Source organism: Pristiophorus japonicus, chromosome 12 (assembly GCF_044704955.1).
Source record: "Pristiophorus japonicus isolate sPriJap1 chromosome 12, sPriJap1.hap1, whole genome shotgun sequence".
Classification (NCBI taxonomy): Eukaryota; Metazoa; Chordata; class Chondrichthyes; family Pristiophoridae; genus Pristiophorus; species Pristiophorus japonicus.
The window spans coordinates 183,274,129-183,281,310 of record NC_091988.1 but is presented as its reverse complement, the minus strand read 5'-3'; the positions used below and the strand labels follow the sequence as shown (position 1 = coordinate 183,281,310).

The 7,182-nt window shown below is 44.2% G+C and overlaps 1 pseudogene; it reads right to left on the bottom strand.

The window, feature by feature from the left end:
• Positions 1 to 5,672: 5,672 nt before the first annotated feature.
• LOC139277878 (U2 spliceosomal RNA) lies at positions 5,673 to 5,851 on the bottom strand (annotated as a pseudogene).
• Positions 5,852 to 7,182: the final 1,331 nt, after the last annotated feature.

Sequence of the window (7,182 nt, the reverse complement as noted above, 5' to 3'; positions counted from 1 at the left end):
TTTGAGATGCCTGCTGTATATAGTCCACGTCTCTGAGGCACATAGGAGGGCGGGTATCACTACTGCTCTGTGGACCATAAGTTTGGTGCCGGGTTTGAGATCCTGGTCTTCAAACACTCCTATATCACAGAGGTAAAAGGGCACTGTTCCATAACACTGCACCATCAAAACCATCTTTCCTTTCATAGTTCTAAATGCTTGGATCATATTCTATTCTCAACTTTCTGAAAAAGTGAATTTTCGTTCCCACACCCGATGAAGCATTCCCATGCCATCTTTCTGCAGTTCATTTCAACCAGCAGGGACCAAATTAGCATATTTGCCAATCAAAATAAAGAATGGAATGTTTATTCCCTCTTAACATCTAATACTTATTAACATTTTTCCAGTTAAAAACAGAGAAGGGAAATACTTCTGTCAAATCTAATATATTTATTAGTATCTTTGGCAATTAACGATACAGCGGTGAACTATTTCTACCCCTTTTTATGTGTGTACTTGTTTAGTAGAAAAATTGCCAATGAAAGCAATGAAGAAATTATTTTTCCCATTCAAATGTAGATGGTTCCTTAATCAAGTAAAGCTGCAGAATTTTATCTCCATTGCTGGAGTTTTAGGGCCCGAAGTTGGTGGACATACCGACACATACCGCCTGCGGGTCTCCGACATAACGCCCAAAATCACGAAATTGATCGAAAAATACCAACATACCGCCCGGCGGAAAATTCATCAGCAACATACCATCGGACGGTATGCATACCGTCCGCCCCTGCACATCACCGACACACCCATCCAAAATTGCCGAATTGATGACTTACCACCGACATACCGCTGACCCTGCAGACCACCCAGGAAAAGGTGGTTTTAAGTCGATCTTCAGTTGATGATGCATCTTCACCTGTGAATTATTTTTATCTGTCAACCCCCTAGTCTCTCCCACCTTCCAGTCTCTTCCCCCCCCCCACCACAGTGCTCTGCCCCCCCCCCCACCACAGTGATCTCCCCCCCCCCCCCAAAAAGCCATCTCACCCCAAGAAACGATCCCCCCCCCCGCCCAGGAAGCAATCCACCCCCCCCCCCCCCAAGAAGCGACCTCCCACCCCAACAAGAAGAAATCCCCCACCCTGCCCCCGACATATCTGCCCAGCGCTCTCAGGCCAGCAGTCTCTGTCTCTCGGGGGGGGGGGGGGGGGGGGTCGGAGCTTTGCAGCAGCATCCGCATGCACAGAACTCGGGAGCCGAAGATTCCCGAGTGACAAGGACTCACCGCCCGCACACTGCCGGCTGCACTCCGCTCGGCATACCGCCGAGAAAAAACTGATGAAAATCGTGCACACTCCGTCCCAGTGATACCCGGTGGTATGAAACAGCATTCCACCAGCATACTGCCGAGAAATGTGCGGACGACCAATTTCGGTCCCTTGGTCTTAGAAATATAGAAACATAGAAAATAGGTGCGGGAGTAGGCCATTCGGCCCTTCGAGCCTGCACCACCATTCAATAAGATCATGGCTGATCATTCCCTCAGTACCTCTTTCCTGCTTTCTCTCCATACCCCTTGATCCCCTTAACCGTAAGGGCCATATCTAACTCCCTCTTGAATATATCCAGTGAACTGGTATCAACAACTCTCTGCGGCAGGGAACTCCACAGGTTAACAACTCTCTGAGTGAAGAAGTTTCTCCTCATATCAGTCCTAAATAGCCTAGCCCTTATCCTAAGACTATGTCCCCTGGTTCTGGACTGCCCCAACATTGGGAACATTCTTCCCGCATCTAACCTGTCCAGTCCCATCAGAATCTTATACGTTTCTATGAGATCCCTTCATCCTTCTAAACTCCAGTGAATAAAGGCCCATTTGATCCAGTCTCTCCTCATATGACAGTCCAGCCATCCCTGGAATCAGTCTGGTGAGCCTTCGTTGCAGTCCCTCAATAGCAAGAACGTCCTTCCTCAGACTAGGAGACCAAAACTGAACACAATATTCCAGGTGAGGCCTCACTAAGGCCCTGAACAGCTGCATTAAGACCTCCCTGATTCTATATTCAAATCCCCTAGCTATGAAGGCCAACATATCATTTGCCTTCTTTACCGCCTGCTGTACCTGTATGCCCACTTTCAGTGACTGATGAACCATGACACCCAGGTCCCGTTGCACCTTTCCTTTTCCTAATCTGCCGCCATTCAGATAATATTCTGCCTTCGTGTTTTTTCCCCCAAAATGGATAACCTCACATTTATCCACATTATACTGCATCTGCCATGTATTTGCCCACTCACCTAACCTGTCCAAGTCACCCTGCAGCCTCTTAGCGTCCTCCTCACAGCTCACACCGCCACCCAGTTTAGTGTCATCTGCAAACTTGGAGATATTACACTCTATTCCTTCATCTAAATCATTAATGTACATAGCTGGGGTCCCAGCACTGAGCCTTGTGGCACTCCACTAGTCATTGCCTGCCATTCTGAAAAGGACCCATTTATCCCGACTCTCTGCTTCCTATCTGACAACCAGTTCCCTATCCACGTCAGTATATTACCCCCAATACCATGTGCTTTGATTTTGCACAACAATCTCTTGCGCGGGACCTTGTCAAAAGCCTTTTGAAAGTCCAAATACACCACATCTACTGGTTCTCCCTTGTTCATCTGCTAGTTACATCCTCAAAAAATTCCAGAAGATTCATCAAGCATGATTTCCCTTTCATAAATCCATGCTGACTTGGTCCGATCCTGTCACTGCTTTCCAAATGCGCTGCTATTTCATCCTTAATGATTGATTCCGACATTTTCCCCACTACTGATGTCAGGCTAACCGGTCTATAATTATCCGCTTTCTCTCTCCCTCCTTTTTTAAAAAGTGGTGTTACATTAGCTACCCTCCAGTCCATAGGAACTGATCCAGAGTCAATAGACTGTTGGAAAGTGATCACAAATGCATCCACTATTTCTAGGGCCACTTCCTTGAGTACTCTGGGATGCAGACTATCAGGCCCCGGGGATTTATCAGCCTTCAATCCCATCAATTTCCCTAACACAATTTCCCGCCTAATAAGGATAGTTCCTCCTTCTCACTCCTTGGTGGAATGTTCACTCATATAATTGCATTTTGTGTTTCTATCGTGGAGTTCTGCTACAGTTCTGGCTCTGTCTGCTTGGCGCTGGATTATCAAGAATACATTGTCTACCACCTTAGTGTTCAGTCTTTTGTGTAATCTTATAGTAAGTGACAGACTTGGTTGTCGCCTAACCATATGATGGATTTTACCACTCTACCAATACTCATTCACAGCAAGGTCAACAGTGCCGAGAATGGAGAACAGGAGATCCAGAGATTAGTCAAACTAATTTCAACTTCAGTCTATTGAGTTGCCTTTAGAGCCAAGATTCTCTGGAACCATTTGGTTTTGCAGATGAGCCTCCCCTTAATCCAAGATGGAAGCTTTATTAAGAAATGTAAGGGGAGGTGATATTATTTGTTTTCAGACACTAGTTAAGGCATTATCCAAATATTTGCACCACAGGAAGGTTTGCCAATTCATCTCATCACAGTCATATAAATGTACGCACCATGAAATCTGAAATGGAGGCTCAGTTACATAGGCACCTTGCATTAAAATGACAGCGTGCATTTTAATTTTTTTTTTAGAAAACTGATTAATTTATTTTGGCCAATAATCTGCTTAACATTTTGAAGATAAGAAAATACCATAAAAGTCTAATTTCCTCCAGCGTACAGGCACTTTTGTTAAGCTAATAATAACATGTCCATCTCACAGTGTTTTTGGGGAGAGAAGAACTAACCGGATAACTAATTGCATTATACATATGAACCTTGGGAGGGGCAGGGGAAACCATAAAGTGATAAAAGCAATCAATCTTGTTACAGCCTGTCACTTGTGCATTGGTGGTCCTGTGTCAGTGTCTATTGATCTTTAAAGCTGACACACTCCTTGGCCCTCTGTTGGGAAGGTTAAAAATAACAGAACACCACTGCTAGGGCTCAAAATTGCCCAGAAGTTGTTCTGTTTTTTTTGGAGCAACTTGATTTTTCTGGAGTATCTTAAAAATCTCCATTTTGCACATTCAATTTGTGCCAGTGTAAGTGAGTTAATTAGGATTTTTTTTAGTTTAGTTTAGTTTTTTTCAAAAGAGGACTTGACCAGCCATCTACACCCATTTTGGCCATTTCGGCCACTTTGGACAGCTAATAGTTACTCCAAACTAATTTAGGCCAGCGTATGTGGCCACTTGTGGCTGCACAGACAACCCTTGTGAAGAGTTAAGAAGTCAGCGCAGGTAGGTATATCGGAGGCCAGCAGAACTTAATGACTTGACTAAAGAATGTGAATAGGATCAAACAGCTATACAGGACATCATATAACAAACTTCGCAAAGTTAATTTACTATACAACAGAAGCATTCATGGAAGCTTAAACTACAAAAACAACAGAAGTAAAGAGACAAAACTTATTTACATAATTTTTTCAAAATATCCAAATAAAAAATAGAAGTACCTCCTGCTCGTAATTCTTATATAGGAAAATATTTTCATCAACAGGGTTAAGGAAAGGAAAGTCTTGAGTAAGCTCATTAAAATTACGGGCTACACAGTTATCACACCATCCCCCCTACTGGGATCAAAACTCTCCCCCCCTCACCACCCCCGATCAAAACTTCATCTCGTTACTGTGCGGCAGGCCACTCGGCCCGGGATATGGGCGGGACGCATCGGGTCCCATGCTGCAGCACGTACACAGAGACTGGGGGCATGAGCTACTGCACATGCGCGCACACTCCAACGCGCATGTGCAGAGCTGCCGGCACAGTTTCTGGTGCAGGGCCCTAGCTCTGCCCCCCAATCGACTGGCCACGCCGCACCAAGTCTCAGGAGAGGCAAAACAGCAGCCAGAATCGGGAGAGATTTTTTAGGTGCCATTTTCAGCCCACAAAGTTGCCGCTTCTCTGGTGAATGCACCGAATAAAGGGGTGGGCCAAATTTGACCCCTTAGTTAGTATGGCTAAGGTGTTTTGGACGAAGTCTTAATGTGACTTCCTGCTCGTGCTGATTGTGTATTACATCCTATTGAGAATTTACTTTTAAGACATACTTTTACAACTGCATTTATTGCCCATCCCTAATATTTTTTTCCAAAAAATGTACTTCATTCATATAAAATTTTTACAATACATTGTAAAATAGCTCAGTACCTTGTGGTCAGCAATTCCATACAATTCGTTTGATGCTGACAGCAGTTCCATACAATGCACTAGGTTGCACTTCATTTCAAGGTACAGTTTAGTACAATCCGTAAATCACATTACATGTATTACTGTGCAAATGAGGTTATTACATGGAGCAGATGAGAACAGGCTTACATTAGATTCCAGGATACATTTCAATACCAATCACGAATCACGTTACATGTAGCACTATGCAGATGAATGCAGTACATGGACCGGATGGGGATACATTTACATTTCTTTACAAGTTACTAAACAATGCAGAGACTTTCATTATACATGGCACAACACAGGTGTTTTTCAGTACATGGTGCTCTATTCCTAATTTTTTAAATTTTTTTTAATGTCCAATTTCTTTCCAGATCAACTCTAACACCAAAGATCACTTTGCGCCAATATATTTGATCTTAGGCCAAAAGGCCGAGAGGCGAAGTTGCACCATTCGTGGATACACTGCAATACCAGGTCGGTGCATGGAGTGGACGGGGCAAGCCCCTGATCCAGCTCCCTGTCCAAAAAACAATTTAATATCAGGTCCCCATAGGGGATATTAAACTGATAAGAACAGATACTACACTTGATCTTAGCCAAAAGGCCGAGAAGTGAATGCTCTCGAGAAGGTGGTAGTGAGCTATGCCATTTCAGAGGGTAGTTAAGAGTCAATCATATTTCTGTGACTCTGGAGTCACATGTAGGTCAGACCGGGTAAGGACGGCAGATTTCCTTCCCGAAAGGACATTAGTGAACCAGATGGGTTTTTTTTTTAACAACCCCTATATTCCTATATTACAACAGTGACCACACTTCAAAAAGTACTTCATTGGCTGCAAAACGCTTTGGGACGTCCGGTGGTCATGAAAGATGCTGTATAAATGCAAGACTTTTTTTTAAACAATCCGGGAGTTTCATGGTCACCATTACAGATACTATCTTTTTTTAAATTCCAGATTTATTTAATTGAATTTAAATTTCCTCGCTGCCAGGGTAAGATTTGAACTTGTATCTCCAGATCATTAGTCTGAATTACGAGCCCTGTAACATAACCACTATGGTACCATTCCCTTAAAGAATTTCAAAAAGGCAAGAATTCTTATGCCTCTGATGTTTTAGATTTTTCTGGACTAGGCGATTCTGGAAGGATAGCCATGGAACATCACTCATGGTCTATATATATTTTATGTAGGTACTTTTCCGATATGGCCCTTAAAATGTATCATGTTCCCCAAAGTAATGTCACTAATAGCAATTTAGGAATTTTGCTCTAAACATTCATGAGTCCTGGTCATAGATCCACATCTAGGGCAATCAACAATGCTTCAAAACCTAAGCCTAATGCATGCTATGCTAGGCTAGAACCCAATGTTTTGTGCTTGGTGCACTTGGTGACTAATCAGCGGGATTTTATTGAGCAGCGCGTGCTGCTGCAGGAGGGCGACAGCCGCGAAGCCAGGTCACTGATTGCAATTCCGGCAGGCACAGCAGGAGGGGCGAAGGAGCGGCAAGAGTTTGTTGATAGAAGTGACCAGGGCCCAGGAGAGGCGTGAGTTTGGGGCTCAGAAGAGGCGAGGACCCTGGGGCAGCCCACACTGCGATATGTGTGCGCGCTAGGTCCGTGCAGCAGAGCTGGTCTCCAGTCGTCTTGGGTAACCCTTGCCACTGGACCAAGACCTAGCTCTGTCAAGCCCGTGTGGTGGCTGGTGTGCAACGGTCACCACACGTTAAAAAAATACATGCACAGGCATCTTCCACCCTTCAACATGTAGTTCAGGACCTGGAATGTCAGGTCCTTCATTCAAACACCTGTGAACTCATCCCTTTTTGGCATGGAAGCAAATCATCCTCGCTTTGAGGGACTGCCTATGATGATGATTGAGTGGATTCCAGTTTACTCAGCATTCTACCTAGTTTCCATGGTAGCAAGAGCTTACTTGACCAGTG